General features: G+C 38.5%; 1 protein-coding gene across 4 annotated transcripts in view; it reads right to left on the minus strand.

Moving 5' to 3' along the window:
• Positions 1 to 19,372, minus strand: part of ACVR1 (activin A receptor type 1) — a 173,595-nt gene that overhangs the window by 110,098 nt on the left and 44,125 nt on the right. The window contains exons 1-2 of one of the 4 annotated variants that reach the window (XM_069080076.1): positions 7,201 to 7,367; positions 3,262 to 3,342 (exon numbers count right to left, since the gene is read on the minus strand). The exons of 2 other annotated variants lie outside the window; for them this stretch is intronic. The gene's annotated coding sequence lies outside the window, so the exon portion shown is untranslated. Of the gene's footprint in view, positions 1 to 3,261; positions 3,343 to 7,200; positions 7,368 to 19,372 lie in introns of those variants that run through there. One more of the 4 variants, XM_069080077.1, reaches the window with a different exon arrangement.

A 19,372-nucleotide genomic window follows, 5' to 3' on the forward strand; every position in this document is an offset into this window, starting at 1 on the left:
CTCTTTTTGGAGACCAAATCACCTTGTAATCCATTAGAATCCTTAAAGCCTCTTTCCGTGACTCACCCCCCACCCCTGCCCATTTGAATTGCTTTCTATTGACAAGTCCCTCATGTTGTACTCAGTACCATTGATTTTTCAAACCCAAGTAAATTACCTTTATCCTTACTAAATTTCATCATTAGCTTCAAACTACCATTCCAGGTAGTTATCATCATTTCAGATTCCAACAGTGATCTAGCAGGTAGCTATCTCTTCTTATTTCATATTATCCATAAATATAAGTATTTCTTATAAGCTCAAAGGGAAACTATGCTACAACCAAAAGCAGAGAGTCTATGGTAGTTTTTTCTTTTTCTTTTTGAAGGTGACTGTCCCCCAATAAAGTCCAGGACCAACATAAAGAAGATTATACTAAAATCTGAATGTGTTTAGCCCAACTGCAGTTCTAAAAAGATGTTGGCTATTTAAAGATGAAGGCATTCTGAACTGGAAGAAGCCAGGAAGGCAAGGCAATAAGCAGTCATTACACTCTTACTATATACAAGGCACAGGGTTAAGCACTAGGGACACAAATATAAGCAGAAAAAGAGACAATCCCTGCCCTCAAGAAGTTTATGTTAGAATGGGAGAAGGGCAATGAACAAGAGAGAGCAGAAAAGATGAGGAAGGGAATGGAAGCAAGGTACTTGATGGGGGAAACATGGCCATAAGCAAAGTTAGGAGAGGAATGAAGCTTGACTTGCATGGCCAGAGGGATATTCCAAAAGGAGAAGGCCCTGATGAAGGTTCTGATGAAAAGTTCCAGGGACTTCTTGATCCACTTCTATGCCTCATATTTTTTCCCCCCTCATAATAAAAATCATTAAAATCTTGATGCAATACTATTTACATTCCTTGGACTCATATTTGCTCTTTTAAAGAAAAGGCTTGAAAAAACCAAGTCATTCTATGTGCCATTTCTCTCACATAGGAAAAGTTAATAAATGTTTGAAAATGTGAATGAGTATTTGACTTTAATCAGATACCAAATATGATCTGAATGTGGCTCACATAGATGTTGTTGGCTACTAGAAATATGGTTAAAATCAATAACCTATTGACTACATGTGATATGGGAATATAGAGTAATGATGCAAGAACCTGCAGTCTAATCGTAATGTAAAGGATCATTCATATTAGCATTCAGCAAATGTGTAGTTAATTCATCACTTTCACAGATTACTCTAATTCCAAGTATTATCTTATTAATAAAGCAGCTACTTTCCATGGGTTCTTGGGTCAAGCAGCTCTCTTATAAAGTAATAGTGACAGAAATGCCTAGTATGGGCAGCTCAGTGGCCCAGTGAATAGAGCACCAGCCCTGGAGTCAGAAGGACCAGAGGTCAAATACGACCTCAGACACTTGACACACTTACTAGCTATGTGACCTTGGGCAAGTCACTTGACCCTAATTGCCTTATCTTCTTCCCAACCCCCCCACCCAAAAAAAGAAGAAAAGCCTAGTAGTGATGGGTCATTGAGAGGGGATAGCCTGTTAATTGGAGAAGAGTAGATGCTGTTATGTGATAAGGGGCGATGGGATTGACAGTTGAGTTTTTTGTTTGCTTTTTTTTTTTTTAAAGATGACCAATAATAAATAAATAAGACTTGTATGGAGGTCACTGAGTCAATATTATTTATGCAATAGTGATTTCTGTCATGTATGCTCCTTGAGGACAGGATAATGCCCATCTTAAACTTAGCATCTTGTCCCAGTACTTAGCACAGTGTTCTCACAATTCCACTCAAGGAAGTCCTTAATAAATGTTTGGATTCCACTAAAAAAGTGTTGGGGGTGGGGAGGGGGACTACAGAGACCCTTTAATGACCTCAATCTTCTCCCTGAAACAAAAATGCATCTTTTTTAACCTCAATATTCTTGCAGCACTGTATGACTGTGAGTCATTAAACACCACCATCTCTGAAGAATTAAAAATGATCATCAGTCAAAAGGCAAAGTGAGGTACATGGTGGGTGTCAGCAGGCTGCAACACAAACAAGGCACTATGAAGAACAGGAGTAAAGTATGTCAAAGAAATGTGTGATCAAAAAATATGAACTGATATATCACTTGGTGAGAGCTAGGCATATAGTCTAAAAATTTAATGGATAGTCCCAGAAGAGATATCATAAGGGAATCCAAGGGAAGACTCCACTGTAAAGGGGAAGGATATGGAATGCAATGGATATGGACAAGATTTCCACAGGATGGGTAGGCATGGATGGATTGTGATCAGCCTTGTTTGAGAAGAAATCCACATTGATGATGAGACTCGATTTGAGTATTGAGTCCCAAGGCACCTCTCTCCTCTATGCCATAATTACTAAATGACCACAGTTAACACTGGCAAGCTCCTTCATTAACCTAGAGTATATGGTATAAGCAATTTGAGCAGCTCAGTGCTCTCTCTGGCAACCATCTTCCCCACTAACATCTTGGATTTTAATTTGCAATTTCATTGCTTGTTTTTGTTCTACCCTCTGCAGGCGCAGGAGGAAGAACATTCTCTTTAGTAGAAAGGAGAAACAAAACTGAGACTGATCATTTCCTGATTATACCATATAGGTACCATATTTCTTCATTGATCTTCCATCCCATGACCAACCTAACATTTTGAAATAGGGATCTTTTTATTGTCTATCACTTATTGCAAACCTCAATCCAACATGAGGGTTTTTTATTTATTTATTTTGTATTTTATAGGGCAATTGGGGTTAAGTAACTTGCCCAAGGTCACACGTCTAGGTTTTTTTTGTATGTGTGTGTTAAGTGTCTGAGGCCGGATCCGAATTCAGGTCGTTCTGACTCCAGGGCCGGCACTCTACTCACTGCACCACCTAGCCGCCCCCCAACATGAGTTTTGACCTATTTGCCTCCCTCACATTATTGTTGCAAGGCTTTACCATTCTTTTGTAGTCTTCATTTTTTGTTCTCCAATTATATTTGTTAACCAAGCCCTTTAAAAACCAGAGCTACTACTCAGCACCCCCACACACAAAAAATAACTGGCCATGTAACCTTGAGCAAGTTACTTAACCCCAGTTGCTAAAAAAATAAATAAATAAATAAAATGAAAATCAGAGCTACTTTGGTCCGTTTCAATACTTACCACACCCTTTTCTTCAGTGGAATCAAGTATTGTTTTGTCACCAAGATGTCATTAGTGATAAGACAGTTGAGTAGGATTCCTCATAGAATATCAACTCAAAGGATCTTACCTATCATATCTCCAAATGTGAGCTCAAAGTCAACACTTAAAATTCAACACTTTCCATCTGCTGCTCTGTCTGGTTTCATTTCTAAGGAACAAGAATAAACTCATGACTTCTAATCTCATCACCACACAGTTAACTCAAAGCTTGATTGACACCACCTTCCTCAGCCCCTTCTCCCCTCTGATTGGAAGGATGGAGGATGGAATACCCAATTGTTCCCCCCTCATTTTATAGTGGGCAGAAACTGGACTCTCAACCCACTCCACTTTACATCTGCTGCTCTGCCTGGTTTCAGCCCTAGGAAACAAGACGTGCCCCAACCACTACTATCACCAGGTACCTCCTCTCTATCTCCCCCTCCCTCCTACTTCCTTTTGTGTGTTGTCCTCCCACCCCCATTAGACTGTAAGCTCCTTGAAGGAGGGAGACTTTTACTAATTGTATTACTTAGCACAGTGCTTGGCACATAGTAGGTGCTTAATAAATGTTTACTGGATTGGAGAAAACATTTCCTTTTGTTAGTTACCACAAATATGGCATGATCACTGCCTTCCCAAAAGTTCTTATCTCTGCTTCACCAAATACACATCTCCCTCATTGGTCAGAAAGATACAGTATTACAAATACACCTTTTTATTACTCTAGTTTCTGCAAGATGAAATTATCACCAATACAAGGCAAATATTTTATCAGCTGCACTGCTTAAGTCAGAGAGTACTAACAGGCAAAGATATCTGACAAATATGTCAACAATGGAAGTCCCTCATTAGAATTCTATCCTGCCTCCATGGCACGTGTGATCCAAGGAATAACTTGCCATCCAACTCCTCCACCTAACTTGTCCACTTAGGGTAGGCACACAATTTATCCCCACTTTGATCTTTAGTCATAAATGCTCTAACTCCCACCTCTCCCGTTGTGGTTTCTCCTCAGTAACCATTAGCTACCAGCACAGAATAGTTAATTACACATTAGACAAGTTTATCTTCAATCACTGGGTTACAAATGTGCCCCCATTCCCTTTCTCACAGGGGTATAGAACTGAAATTTGTCCCATTATGATACAGCTAGGAGCAAAGATTAGACATAAAAGGAAAGAATCCTCTCTATTTCACACACCTTTTAGGTGCACTGAAAATAGGTTGCCGTCAAAGTTAAATCAACTAAAAACAATGAGAACTGCATCAACGTCCACAGCCAAGGGTAGTCATAAAATTCCAAAAGTACTTCTTTTCTAATAGCGTGCTAAGATAACTACAAAACCTAAGTTAACACTGATTAGCCTAAGAGACCCAGGCTTAGTAATTTGTCCAAAGAATCACATCACAAGTTCTTTACAACCTTCTCTAAGGCACATTATTTCCTTTCCAAAATAATTCAGTGGAAAGCTGTTATAAACAGACATACTAAAGTAAATCTCTCTCAATCTCAAAGCGCCTGGAGGGTGATACCCTGCCAATGCACACTTTCTTCTCCCACTTCCCTACAGGATGGAAATCTGAAATAACAAAGACACCTCTGCAACAGCCCTAGGCAGTATGCTGCTCATCTGCAGCCCCCCAAAATAAAGGATCAAGTGTCTTTAATGGCTTTGCCCCATTTAGCATTATTTTCCACATCAATCAAGATTTCCTTTTTTTTAATCTTAACATCAAAGGCAAACAAAAATATTCTACTCACTTTCTCCAGTTGCTTTTCCCCAAACTCTCCCCCACAAAATAATCCTGCCCATCTCCTAGACACCTCCATTATTAAACACTGAGGAAGGAAGGATGATGCATAACCTTTAATTTTTGACTTTGCCAAAGTTGGGGTAGTGGGTTTCATGGTGAGTAATGAAAATGATCCTGGCACAGAGTCAAAGGACTTGGCTTCCAGTCTAGACTCTTGAGACTAAATAGCTAAATAGAATATGAAAATCAGAAATGTTAACACTAGAAGGAATCTTCAAGATCCTTACATACAATTCTCTCATTAAATAGATGAGGACACTGACAACAGAGGTTAAGAGACTTGCAAAAAAATTCCATAGTTAATTAGCAGCAGAGGAGGAGAACTAGAATCCAGTCAGATCTCTTAATTGGACTCAGTGATTTTTTTTTTTCATTGAACTGCCTAAGTTCCTTCTTAGATGTTTTCAAAAGCTATGTTCCTCTTTGGGCCTCAGTTTCCTCATCTGTAACATGATGGGCTACACAAGATGATTTTCTAAGGTTCCTTGCAGTTCTGTGACTGTATAAGTCAATACTTTAATCAGCTCATCAAAAACTTTACTGCTTATGTACCAAGTATGTTTGGTCAGGCTTATATATCCCACCCAACTTGGTGTGCAATAGCACAGATAGCCTTATAAAAGCATTTGATTTTTATACCAAGCCTGAAAGTAACCTAGAGCTAATATTTTAACACTTAATAAAACCTACTGAGTTCTAAAGGGCAGTCAAGGTATACTGACTCTACATATGGAGGAATATTAATAGCGACTGAGTAACTTGCACAAGAAGAGATGATACATGACTGAGTGTTTTCATTTGCTAGTTTAGACTATGACTTTCTTAACCTGGATCTCTATAAGCAATATTCAGTTAATTGTTCCACAAGCATCTAAAGTGCCAACTATGTGTCCAGGCAACTATCATTTGAGTTATAACCCACATTTGAGTTACAATAAAAATTCTAAAAATATGCTTTATTTAAATATCTCTAACAGACTCCAGGAATGAATTCTCCAAGTTAAAAAAAAATTTACCAGTTCAACTTCCTTAAAATTGGCTCTGGTTCATAGTTCTTCAGTAGTACTTTTCAGCCAGTGGGCACTGAAACAATGAGTTTCCCTGGTGTGCCTTGCAACTTTGGAATTTCTATAATGAAAACTCCTGGAAACTCTTGAAATAATGGAAATTTCTCCAGCTGCCAGCAATAACGTCAATATAATGTTCACCAAAGACTGAAAGCTGAAACCAATTCATAAACACTGAAAAGCACTGATCTGTAGTGTGCGGAAGGTACCGCCAATAAAGTAGCAAGGCAGAATGTTCTTGGAATAATACATGAATATGAGAAGGATCTGGAATTTCTATGAGGGTAACTTTCCCCCTCTCAAGCAGATTGCAACCAGTCCATGACAGGAAATTTGCCTGAGGCACAGAGAGAGGTTAAGTGACTTGCTCAAAATCTCAAAACTAGTATGAAGCATAATTTGAATGGAGGGAGGTTTTTTGGTTTGTTTTTTACTCCAGGTCCATCATTTTATACAAAACTCTCTGGAAATAATTTTTATCATCATTGTCATTGTCATCACCACCATCACCAGCAGCAGCAGGCAATAAGCCATAGGTAGCAGGCTAGCCTTGGAGTAAGAAAAGGTCTAAATTCTAAGACCTACTTCTAACCCATACAACTTGTCCTCTTTTAAATTATAAATTACAGAGGAGTTGTGGATCTTAGGAAGAGGGTGTTTTCAGACCAGGCAAATTTCCTAAACCTGTAAATTACTTTTAAATCAAGCAATAAGTTCATTAGTTTTAAGATTTTTAAATTCACGTTGTCTTTAAAAGCACATTCCTCTGTTTGACATGAGTTATCCTGGCTAATTTTTAACACACCCTTTACTGTAGTGGGTTCCCTTACAGACCCTATTTCAAAGGCTTATAGAACAATGGCAAGGAAAGGAGTAAGGGGAGGGTCTGCACTAAATTCCAAACATTTGAAAGGTCTCACAAATTCCCCTTTCCTTCAGAACACTTCAAAAACATCAATATTTGCCAAACTGGAAGAGGAAATTTTGATTAGGAACTGAACTTTTCTATTCAAGTAGCTAAGAGGCACAAACACATTGGAGTGCTTATTCTTTAGAAAAAAAACAAAGATTAAGCTGCCAAGAAAATTTTAAATGATTAATGTAAACAAAGTAGAAAAAAAAAAGTCCAGGATAGAACTTACCATTAATATCCCCCTAAGAGGCTCCTCTCACGGGGTTTGAACTTCAAGAAGCGTGTTTTACAAATACCAGCAAACCTTTCCTCTCTTCTGTTTCAATTTAGGAAAGCAGCTTGCTACTGTTTAAATTAAAATATGGAAATGCAAAGGTATGTTAAGATTTTTTTTTAATTTTTAAGGAAAATTAAGATCTTGATGGCCGATACAAAATTTCCTTTTGCTAAGAGTAAGACCAGAATTGAGACAGTGACAACCAGGAAAGCCAACATGAGCATCCTATTTTCTTTTTAAAGTGCCTCTGCTCCATATCACATTACTCACAAAATCTTGTCATTTAAGTTCAGACTTCTTCAGAAGAATTATCACTTCCTAAAGTACTGGAATCCAAGGAGATATTTTCCATTTCAAAGTGCTAGGTGCTGCTTCTCTGCTATGGCAGAGTGGCTCAGTTCTCTCTTCCTACATTTTATAGAAGAACGAGAGAACATTTTCCTTGTTTCAAACACAACTCCTGAAACAACCTGCTCAAGGTATCCATTGAATGATTTAGCAAATATAACAGGGGGGCAGGTAGGTGGCGCAGTGAATAGAGCACTGACCCTGGAGTCAGGAGGACCTGAGTTCAAATGCTCCTCAGACACTTAACAGTTATTAGCTGTGTGACCCTGGGTAAGTTACTTAAACCCTAATTGCCCTGCCTTTCCCTTTCCAAAAAAAAGACAAAAAACCCCCAAAACAATTAAGTATAAGAGCACAGTACAGACATACAGCACACTTGATTACAATGGTGAATACAAAATAATCACTTATGAATACTACTTAGCTACTTACGTGACCTTGGTCAAGTCATGTATCCTCTCTAGGCCTAAATTTCCTTTGTAAAAAGGAGGGGATTGGACTAGATAATCCATTTAATCTGGGGACATTTTCAAAAGTAAGGAATATCTGATTGGGGAAAATGTCTATTAGAAGTACACTAAGTAAACAGTTACAAATATTTTCTTTTAAAAAAGAGAACCCATCCCCAGAGAAAGTACTGATGATATCTGAATACAGATTGAAGCTTCCTTTTTTTTTACTTTATTTTTCTTTAGGGTTTTTTTTTGTCTGTTTTCTTTTACAACATGTCTACTATGGATGTTTTGCATGATTACACACGTATATATATAACCTATATCGAACTGCTTGTCCTCTTGTGGTGGGGGAGGGGATGGAGAGAATTTGGAATTCAAAGTTTTTTAAATGAATGTTAAAAATTGGTTTTTTACATGTAACTGGGGGGATTTTTTTTAATAAATAAATATCAAAGACAAGAAAATAAAAAAGAGCGAATGGCATTTTCATAGAAGCACAGAACTGAAAACAATAGATCTTTTTGACTAAGACTACAAAATTATATGAAGATAACTGTAAAATACTTCATGGAAACACAGACTTATGGAAAAATATTAATTATTCATGAAGAGGCTGAGCCAATATCATAAAAATGACAAAATTACCTAAATTAACTGGCGTATTCAGTACCTTACCGATCAAATTACAAAAAATTTACAAGAATATCAAAGGAAATATTTTTTAAAAGCAAAGAGGGTCTAGCAATACCACATCTCAAACTGTACTACAAAGTTATAATTATCAAAATGATGTGGTAGTGGATTTAAAAAATAGGTCAATCAGGAGAACTAATAAAGTACATACCATACAGAAAGAAGCAAAGAAACCTAGTAAGTAGTCTACTGTTTGTTAAATGAAAAATCCAGCTATTGGGTATAACAGTTCACTATTCAACAAAATCTGCTAGGAAAGCTAGAAAGGAGTTTGGCAGAAATTAACTTTAGATCCACATTTCATACCATATGCCAAGATAAACTCCAAATGGATATGTGACCTGGATGTAAAAGGTCACATCATAAGGAAATTAGAAGAACAAGAAAGGAGTTTCCTTTCAGATTTATGCAAACAAAGGGCAGGTAGATCATCTAGAGAAAAAAGGACAATTCTGATTATATAAAACTGAAAATTTTTGTACAAACAAAAACAATGCAGCTTAAATTAGAAGAGAAAAAGTTAACTAGAGGGGGAAAAATATTTGCACCAAGTTTCTCTAATAAACATCTCATTTCCAAGATATTCAAAGAATTGATCAAATTTCTAAGAATAACACCTACTTTCTAATTGATAAATGATTAAGAAGGGGCGGCCAGGTGGCTCAGTGAGTAAGAGCACTGGCTCCAGTGTCGGGATGACCTGGATCAAATCCGGGCTCAGATACTCAGCACCACACCCAGAAATAATAACTGGCCGTGTAACCTTGAGCAAGTTACTTAACGCCAATTGCTTTTATAAAAAAAAAGATAAATGATTAAAGAACATAAACAGGCACATTCTCACTGACAATCATTCAAGCAATCAACAACCATGATAAAATAGTCAAAATCACTAAAAATCAAAGAAATGAAAATTGAAGCAATTTTCATATGTATCAGATTGGTAAAGATGACCAAAGAGGAAAATGAGAAATGCTGGAGTGGTCATAAGGAAACAGGCACAATGACACACTGCTGGTGGAACTGTGGGGTAGAACACTTCTAGAATGCAATTTGAAACAGTACCCCAAAAATCACTAAACCACACACACTCTTTGACCCAGCAATACCATTACCAGACCTATGTCCCAAAGACATCAAATAAAAAGCTAAAGAATACTTAGGTATAAAAATATTTCTAATTCCTTTTTGTAGGGGCAAAGAATTGGAAACCAAAGGAATGTCCATCAGTTTGGGACTAGCTGAACAAACTATGGTATATAAATGTAATAGAATACACTTAGACTGTAAGTTATAAAAAGTGATGAACTTAGAAAAACCTGAGAAGACTTATATGAATCAGACATAGAATGAAATGAGCAAAACCAGAGAAACGTTTACAATTATAACAAAAACTTAACTCTGAACAAAGCAATGCCCAATCATGTTTCCAGAGGACTGATGCTATACTATTTATGAAACAAAATGAGAAATACATTTTCAGACATGGACAAACATAAGAATTTGTTTTAATTATGCATATTTGTTACAAGGGAACTAACTGCTTCTCTCTCTTTTTCATTCTTTGTCACAAGGGATGTCTTTCCGGGTAGGGGAAAGTGGAGAGCTATGTTTGAATATCAAGGAGATATAAAAACAAAGTATAGCAATAAAAAATTTTAAAATAAAAGATTGAGTGTAATACTGAGCCTAGAAAATGAATATCTTTCACCTTCCCCCCAAGGGACTAATAGAAGACTGTTGCATACACACTCAAATCTTTTCACCATATCCATTTTTTTCTTTTCCTTTCTTTTCTTTTTGGGTGTGTTGTTTGGTTTTGTGCACAACAAGGGAATCACTTGGAAGGAATATGCCCCAAAATAACTATGATGAAAACAAGGCCCCAATAAAATTGGCAACAACAACAACCCTATCAGAAGGCATAGTTATCTATAAAATTCAAAAGAGTTTTTTTTTTTATAAAAAAGAAAATAACAATGTATACACAAGTTTAAGAAGCATGTAAAAATATGGAAAGTGCACCTTTTCCAACTGCAAGGAAACAATGAAAGCAGCTTTAAGCCCTAGTGCCTTTTTAAAAGTATGTCAAAAGTGTTTCCAATTTGTCCTTCTCCCTACTTCCACCCTTTCCTCCACCTCCAACTTTTCCATTCTTTTCTATTCATGCCTTCTCCCTGTACCTTAAGGGCCACCTACCTCCCTTCAAAGCACCTTCCCTAACTAACCATTTTAAACTTTAGATGTTTCTCATCATTACAATCTCATTTTTTTTTATACTTAAACTAATGTTACCTTATCGTTTAACTATCCTGTATCTCCCAAACTACATTGTAAGCTCCCTAAAGTTAGGGACTCTCAGAACTCAGCTGGGTGTTCCAGACTAACTGAATAAAGGTGAAATCATCCAAATATAACAAAGATTATAACAGTTCACATATATTTAAAGAAAGTCAATATAAAATGTCAACAGACAACAAGTTTGATGAGATAGATATGGAGCCGCCATCCATTTTGGGTTCATAGCTGAAAAAGAACCCCACATACACAGAACGTGAGAGTTGAAAGGGAAACTCCAACAGCCAGGTAGTCCAAGCCACATAAGAGGAATCCACTCTATAACATAGCCAACAAGTCATCTTCTACCTTCTGCTTAAAAATTTCCAAAGAGAAAGTGGGAACTCACCACATCTATAGAAGGCCCTTTCTACTTTTGAATGCCTTTTGTTGCGCAGTTGTTTCAATCATGTCTGACTCTGCACAACCCCATTTGGAGTTTTCTTGGCAGATACTAAAGTGGTTTGCCATTTCCTTCTCTAGCTCATTTTACAGATGAGGGAACTGAGACAAACAAGGTTAAATGATCTGCCCAGTAAGTGTCTGAGGTCAGATTTTAACTCAGGAAGATGAGCATTCTTGATGTCAGGCCTGGCACTCTATCTACTGTGCCACCTAGCTGCCCTTGAATAACTTTAATCTTTGGAAAGTGTTTCCTTGACCCTCAAGTCTAAATTTAACTTTTTGTACACATTGCTCCCAATTCTGTCTCCCTACTAATAATTGGAATGATCCCACCTCTCTTATAAAAGGCCTTCAAATACTTGAACAAAGTGAGCCCTTTTGCCCTGGATCATCTCTTCCCTAAGCAAAATATCCCAGCTCCTTCAATCCGTTCTCATGACATGGGCTTTATGCCCTTCATAATCCTCTTTTGGTCACTCATCCCCCCAAAAAAAATATAAAGACTTTGATTCACCTCTGTTAAACTTCAGTGTATTAGATTTAGCCCACTATTATAACCTGTCAAAAGCTATGGCTCCTCACTTTATCATGCACTATTTGACAAGATTTCTCAAAGAGAAAGAAACACCAGCTGACCTGCAAAAGGAAGCAGCCATGCCATCAAATAATTGATTCTAGTCAGACACCAAAAGAATGATCACCAAATAGAAAAAAAAAAACCACCAATTGTATTTTTCCAGGGACCATACTAAAGGGTCTATCTTAATCAAAAGAATAGAAGGGGGGCGGAGTCAAGATAGCTGAGTAGAAGCAGGACCTTGCCCGGCTCTGGCTTCCACCTTCCCCAATCCATGTAAAAGGGGACTCTAAACAAACTTTGGAGCTGCAGAACCCACACAATGACACAGAGAAGCTAACCTCCCACTGAGGACAGCCTGGCAGGCCAGCAGGAATCGACCAGCACAGCGCTCTGGAAGCTGAGCCCAGGTCTCCCATGAACTGGAGGTTTTATCCCCAGGGTGGGACTGATGAGCCTCAGCTGGAGGGACTCCAGATCACCAGCAGCTGTGGCTGTTTCCAGATTCATCAACACATAGATGCAAAGGACAAAGTGAGAGGTCAGTGCACTGTGGATTTTGGGACCAGTAGTTGGGAGTACGTCAGCTTTTGCCCCAGGGAGAGAAGCCACTGAGACACTGCACCACCACCACGTGGCAGCTTCAGCTCCTGGCCTGCAGAGTGTAGGGGGACCAAGCAACCAGTCTGAGGGGTAATCTCTCTTGCTTTAACCTGCTTGGATCTGGATTGCAGTCTAGGGTGGATGTCCTGGGGTATGTGACCAGCTTGCCAGAGCATGTGGAGGCCTCAGAGAGGGCACCCATCTAATACCTCCAGCAGCTGAGAAAACCCCAGTGTTTGGGACAAAAGCTCCCCTGTGTGGTGGCAAAGTCCTACTGTGGCAAAAAGCCCAGGGGTCAAGTGACTGAGGGGCGACATGACCAGACAAAGGAAGCAAAACAAACAGAAGACTCCAACATTAGACTCCTATTTTGGGGACAAAAAGGAGCAAAGCATGGAATAGGAAGAAGACAGTGAAGTCAGAACTCCTGCACCAAAAGCTTCAAAGGAAAATACGAGCTGGCTACAGGCCATAGAGGACCTTAAGAAGCAGATAAGAGAAGTGGAGGAAAAATTGGGAAGAGAAATGAGAATGATGCAAGAAAATTATGAACTGAGAATCAACAGCCTGACTGAGGAAAATTACACCTTAAAAAACAGACTGACTCAATTGGCAAAAGAGGCTCAACAAGGCAATGAGGAGAGAAATGCCTTGGAAAGCCAAATTTGCCAGATGGAAAAAGAATCTCAAAAGCTCAATGAGGACACTCGTTCCCTCGGATTTAGATTGGGGCAAAGGGAAGCTAGTGACTTTAAGAGAAATCAAGATGATGTTAAACAGATCCAAACAAATGAAAGAATAGAAGGCAATGTGAAATATCTCATGGGAAAAACCACTGACCTGGAAAATAGATCCAGGACAGAGAATTTAAAAATTATTGGACTACCTGAAAGCCATGATCAGGGAAAGAACCCAGAAATCATCCTCCAAGAAATTCTCAAGGAAAATTGCCCTGATGTTTTAGAACCAGAAGGCAGTATAGAAGTTGAAAGAATCCACCAATCACCTCCTGAAAAAGCTCCCAAAAAGAAAACTCCTAGGAATATTATAGCCAGGTTCCAGAATTCCCAGATCAAGGAGAGAATATCACAAGCAGCCAGGAAGAAACGATTTGAATATTGTGGAAACACAATCAGGATAACCCAGGATCTGGCAGCTTCTACGCTGAGGGATCAAAGGGCCCGGAATATGATATTCTGGAGGGCAGAGGAGCTGGGATTAAAACCAAGAATCACCTACCCAGCAAACCTGAATATCATCTTTCAGGGGAAAATATGGTTATTCAATGGAATAGAGAACTTCCAAGCATTCTTGCTGGAAAAACCAGAGTTGAATAGAAAATTTGACATCAGATACAAGAAGCAAGAGAAGCTTGAGAAGGTAAACAGGGAAAAGAAAACATAAGCCACTTATCAAAGTTGAACTATTAACATTCCTACATGGAAAAACAATAATTTTAATTGAGACTTTTCTCAGTATGAAAATAGTTGAAGGCTGGGGTGGTCAGGTGGCACAGTGAGTAAGAGCACCAGCCCCAGAGTCAGGATGACCTGGGATCAAATCTGGGCTCAGATACTTAGCACCACACCCAGAAATAAGTGGCCATGCAACCTTGAGCAAGTTACTTAACCCCAATTGCTTTAAAAAAAAAAAGGAAAAAAAATAGTTGAAGGGAATATACGTATACATATATACACATATACATATATATATGTCTATATCGGAGGGTATGCGGGCATATGAACACATGTGTGAATGTGTATATACATGCTCACAGGTATACATAGATAGAGGGCACAGGACCAATTTAATAGGAAGGGGTGATACTTAAAAGGGGAAATTAAGAGGTGAGAGAGGAATATAATGAGAGGAGATGGAGAGAGACAGAATGGGGTAAACTATCTCATAAAGAAGAGGCAAGAGAAAAGGGTGACAATGGAGGGGAAGAATAGGAAGGCAAAAGGGAATGGGTCGACCTTATTCTCACTGAATTTGGCTCAGGGAGAGAATGAAATACATACTAAATAGGGTATCTCACCCTCCAGGAGAGTAGGGGGAAGGGGATGAGAGGGGGGATGATGGAAGGGAGGGCAGGCTGGAGGGGAGGGAAGTTGGAAGCATTCACTTTTGAAAAGGGACAGGATCAAAGTAGACAATAGAGCAAGTGGGTGGTGGGATAGGAGGAAGGGAAATATAGTCAGTCTTTTACAATATATCAACTATGTTAATGTTTTGCATTAGCTACACATGTACAATCTATACTGAACTGCTTATCTTCCCAGTAAGTGGGTGACAAGGGAGGAAGGGGATGAATCTGGAATTCAAAGTCTTAAAATCAAATGTTTGAAATTATATATACATATATACTATTATTAATACTATCTTACATGTAATTGGGAAAGAAGATATACAGGCACTGGGACATAGAGATCCACCATGCCCTACTGGAAAAGTCTAAGGGGGTATGGGAGAAGATATGGGAGAGAGCAGATTGGAAGAGGGGATATCCTGTGGGACTGCTATTCTGGGGTGGTGGGTAGGGGGAAAACAGGGAGAAAATTTGTAACTCAAAATGTGGTGGAAACTAATGATGTAAATCGGAAGTTAATAAAGCATTTGAAAAATGAAAAAAAAAAGACTAGAAGGTCATGTTAACCTGAAGAATCAAACCACCACCCTTGGTCAAGGTCAAGGATGGGTGAGGCAGGTAGCCTAAGGGTGAATAATGGTAGTCTATTATTTTAAAAGCAGGGACAAAATTGCATACTTTCAACTTGATAACCACTTGAAATTTGTACTTGAGAAATATCCCTCAACAAACATTTAAATGTCTACTCAGAATCAGAGAAACACAAACAAAAATGTCTTCAAGGAATTTATACTGTATCAGGAGACAACATGAAAATATGTATATTTAAAGCAAGATAATTAGAGAGGAGGCATTAACAGTTGGGGGCGGGGTACTGGATATTAGGAGAGGCTTCATGTAGAAGGTGGCATTTGAGCTGATTTTTTTTTAATGAGATTCTAGGGGTGGCTAGCTGACACAGTGAATAGATCACTGACCCTGGAGTAGGTAGGACCTAAGTTCAAATTCAGCCTCAGACACTTAACACTTAACCTAGCCATGTGACCTTGGGCAAGTCACTTAACCCCAATCGCCCTGCCCTCCCCACTATAAAAAACAAAAGAGAGAGAGAGAGAGAGAGAGAGAGAGAGAGAGAGAGAGAGAGAGATTCTAATGACAGAGGCAAGGAGAACATACATTCCAGGCACAAGGGACCATCCTGAACTATGGTCACCAGACACATAGTTAATATTTGGAAATTCCTTCACATCATAGCACAATTTAGTCGTGCAACTAAAATAGTATGTATTAAACTATAGTCAGAAAAGGGAGGAGGATAAAAGCAGGGCCTCCAAAGAAGCAAGAGGACAAGGACAAAGACCATGAGCCTGGATTTTTGATAGCAAAATTTCCCCTTTTGCAACCCAGATAGTAACAGTTTAAAAAGATCACAAAAGCCAGGAATCCTGGGATAGGGGGTAGGACTGGGTTAGGCTCTTAAAAGATATTCATGTAGAATTTCAGAATAGAAAGAAGCTTTGGAGGTCATTCCGTCCAGTTACTCACTTTAAAAGATTAGGGAATCAGGAGGGGGTTGGGGTGGGGCAGTGTAAGGTATGTGACCTGCTCAAGATAAAACCACAAATTAATGATGGTGCTCAAGTCTCCAGGCTCTCTGGGTCTTTGCTTTTCTCACCTACACTTTGTTGCCTGGGATGATAAGGTACTAAGAATTATTTCAAGAACCAATCTCGATCTCACTGCTTCATAGACATATCTCATATGCCACATTCTTTTCTCTTTTACATGAGTGGGGGTGGGAGTAAAAAAAAGGGTAGGGGTAAGGGAAAGGTTGAGTTTGTAATCTTTCAGTACTTTCTTTCCACCCACTGTCACTTTAGCAGAATCTGAATCTTCCTAGCAACTAGTTCTGTTCTGATCTATGAGAAGAAATCTCATGGCTACTCGATTCAAATTGTGCTATGGAAAGGTTGGCAACATGGAGTCCTTAATCCTTATCCTCTCCTCAGAATAACCTAGCAGGGAGATCCTTCACATTACAATGAGACAACCTGCCTTTTAACAACTGTCTGGAGAAGATGTGGCAATCCTTGATGATTACATTCACACAGAATTCTATGGTGGCTTTCATCATCCCATGATCTCAAAGCACTTTTTATATGTGTTCATAGGGATACCACCCACACCTGGTGTGGGACCAGATTTTCTGGTTTTCTAATAGAGTCTGGTATGTTGGTTCTCCTTAGGTTGGCAGTCTGACTGTTTACCCATTGTGGGCAAGAAGCAAAGGGAACTCTGGAATCATGTTTCATTAAACCAACAAGAAAGTAAAAGAATAAAAAAGGCATTTTAAACAAATGTTTCTAAAGTATCATACTAAATATAAAGAATATCTCTTCTGTCTCTGCCTCCCAGGGCAGAACCAACAAAGTGGTTTAAAATGATGACCTTCCATTCCCCAAGGGCACTGGAGTAGCAAAGAGCATTCAGCATCCTTCATGGAGAAAGGCAGGTTAGCGCAAGCGGATCCTATTTTAGAGAACACATGTATAAATGCACATACATGAATGTAGAATGTGCATATACATATATATGCATAAATGTTTATATTTAAACACATACATGAATAAAATTTAGGAGAAATTATTCATCTCACACAAAAAAAGCAGCTTTCATATCACAAGACAAGGGGTTCTTTAGCTTTTCTGTATCATGAATGCCTGGACCCCTTCTCAGAATGTCATACTGCCAACATTTATAACTGAAGGAAATGTTAAATCTCAATTAATTAGAGATTAACGAAAATAAAGATGTAATTTTTTTTTCTTATCCCAAGTCCACAGATCCCTTGAAATCTAACCACAAACCCCTTGAACATGTCCATAGACTCTAGGTTAAGAACGCCTGCCCTAGTGCATTTAAGCCTAAATTCACCAATTATTAGCTATTTGAAGATAGAAGAAACCTAAAACCAAAGCTCTAGTAAGCCACTACTAAAAAAAATGAAATTTGGGTGAAGCAACTTATAATTTAAATACATACACCTTATCAGAAACACATGTATTTTTTTATATATACAATCAGGTAAAACCATGGTACCAGCAAGGAAAACTGCCAAAAGCAACTGAACGACTCCCATAATTCTTGCAATGGAACACAGTATCAAAAGAGTCCAGATTTAGAGTTCAACTGTACCTTAGAGGTCACCTTGTCCAACCACCTCATTTTACAAATAACAAAAAGAAGTTCAGTAACTTGGGCAACATCACACAAGAAGTAGGCACTGAGTCAGGATTTAAACCTACATCTACATCCTGATTCTAGCACTCTTCTCCACCATACCCACTGCTTTTACCCTTTGGTTAATACATGGAAGATAATCATCAGTATATAGAAACTTGTAGTCAGACCACCCACTTCCAATAAGTTTGCCCAAAAATGAAGTTCTATAACAAAATTTGTTTTCTAATTGCTTCATATAAACTACCAGTAGCTGGCATGTAGATCAGTTATATTGATTTTCCCAGGTTGACCAAGCAACTTCCTTTCCCCATAGCATCCTATTCAAACCTACAAAGCTTTTTGTAAAAGAAATGTCAAAGTCAAAGTCAAAAATCTTGAAAAGAGAACTCCCTCTTCTCTTTATGTTGTCTCACCCTGAAAAGCCTTCAAATTAACTCCAGACATGAAGCCACAAGCCTAGCCTGTACAAGCACCCTAGGCAAGCCTGGGAGAAGCTATCTGTTTCAGACAGAGGGGAAACAGATTTCTCAATATCTTTTGGAATTTGTGGGAAGGAAGTGGGTGAAGAGAAAAGACTGACTTCAAGGAATCCCTCTTTTTCTTCCTCTTTCCTTTGGCAATCTTATGCACTAACTTGATTTCAACTGTTATCTCTTCCACATCATCTTCATACCTAATATCATCAATTATCATCAAGCATTCTTAAATCTGTGCAGAAGACTTCCAAATTCTTGTGTCCAGCCCTCTCTCTCCAGTACTCTAATGCCACATTTTCAATGGCCTAATGGATATTTCCATCTGGGTGTCCCAATCAGCATCTAAAATTCAACATGTAGTAGAACCAGGAGAACATTGTACACAGTAACAGCCACAGTGTGTGATGACTGACTTTGATAAACTCAGCCCTTCTCAGTATTGCAAAGATCTAAGACAATTCCAACAGATTCATGATGGAAAATGTTATCCACATCCAGAGAAAGAACTATGGAATCTGAATGCAGAGTGAAGCAGCCTATTTTCTTTTTTCTGTTTTGCTTGGTTTCTCTTATTCGTTCCAATTCTTCTATACAATATGACTAATGTGAAAATATGTTTAATAGGAATGTATATGCAGAATTTATGTAAGATTGCATGCCGTCTTGGGGAGAGGGAAGGGAGGAAAGGGGAGAAAATTTAAAACATATGTAAGTGAATATTTAAAACTAAGAATAAATAAACTTAAAAAATAAAATTCAACATGTCCCAAGTGGAATTCACCACCTTTCTCCCTAAACATGTCCTCCCTTCCATTTCTGGTTCTTAAATTCAAACTCATAATCTCAGATTCACCCTAGACTCTTCCCTCTCCCTCACCCCATCATATGCAAGTAGTTG

This window comes from Petaurus breviceps, unplaced genomic scaffold (genome assembly GCF_028583685.1).
Source record: "Petaurus breviceps papuanus isolate PSGF00001 unplaced genomic scaffold, PetGlider_PUasm1.0 91133, whole genome shotgun sequence".
Lineage (NCBI taxonomy): Eukaryota > Metazoa > Chordata > Mammalia > Diprotodontia > Petauridae > Petaurus > Petaurus breviceps.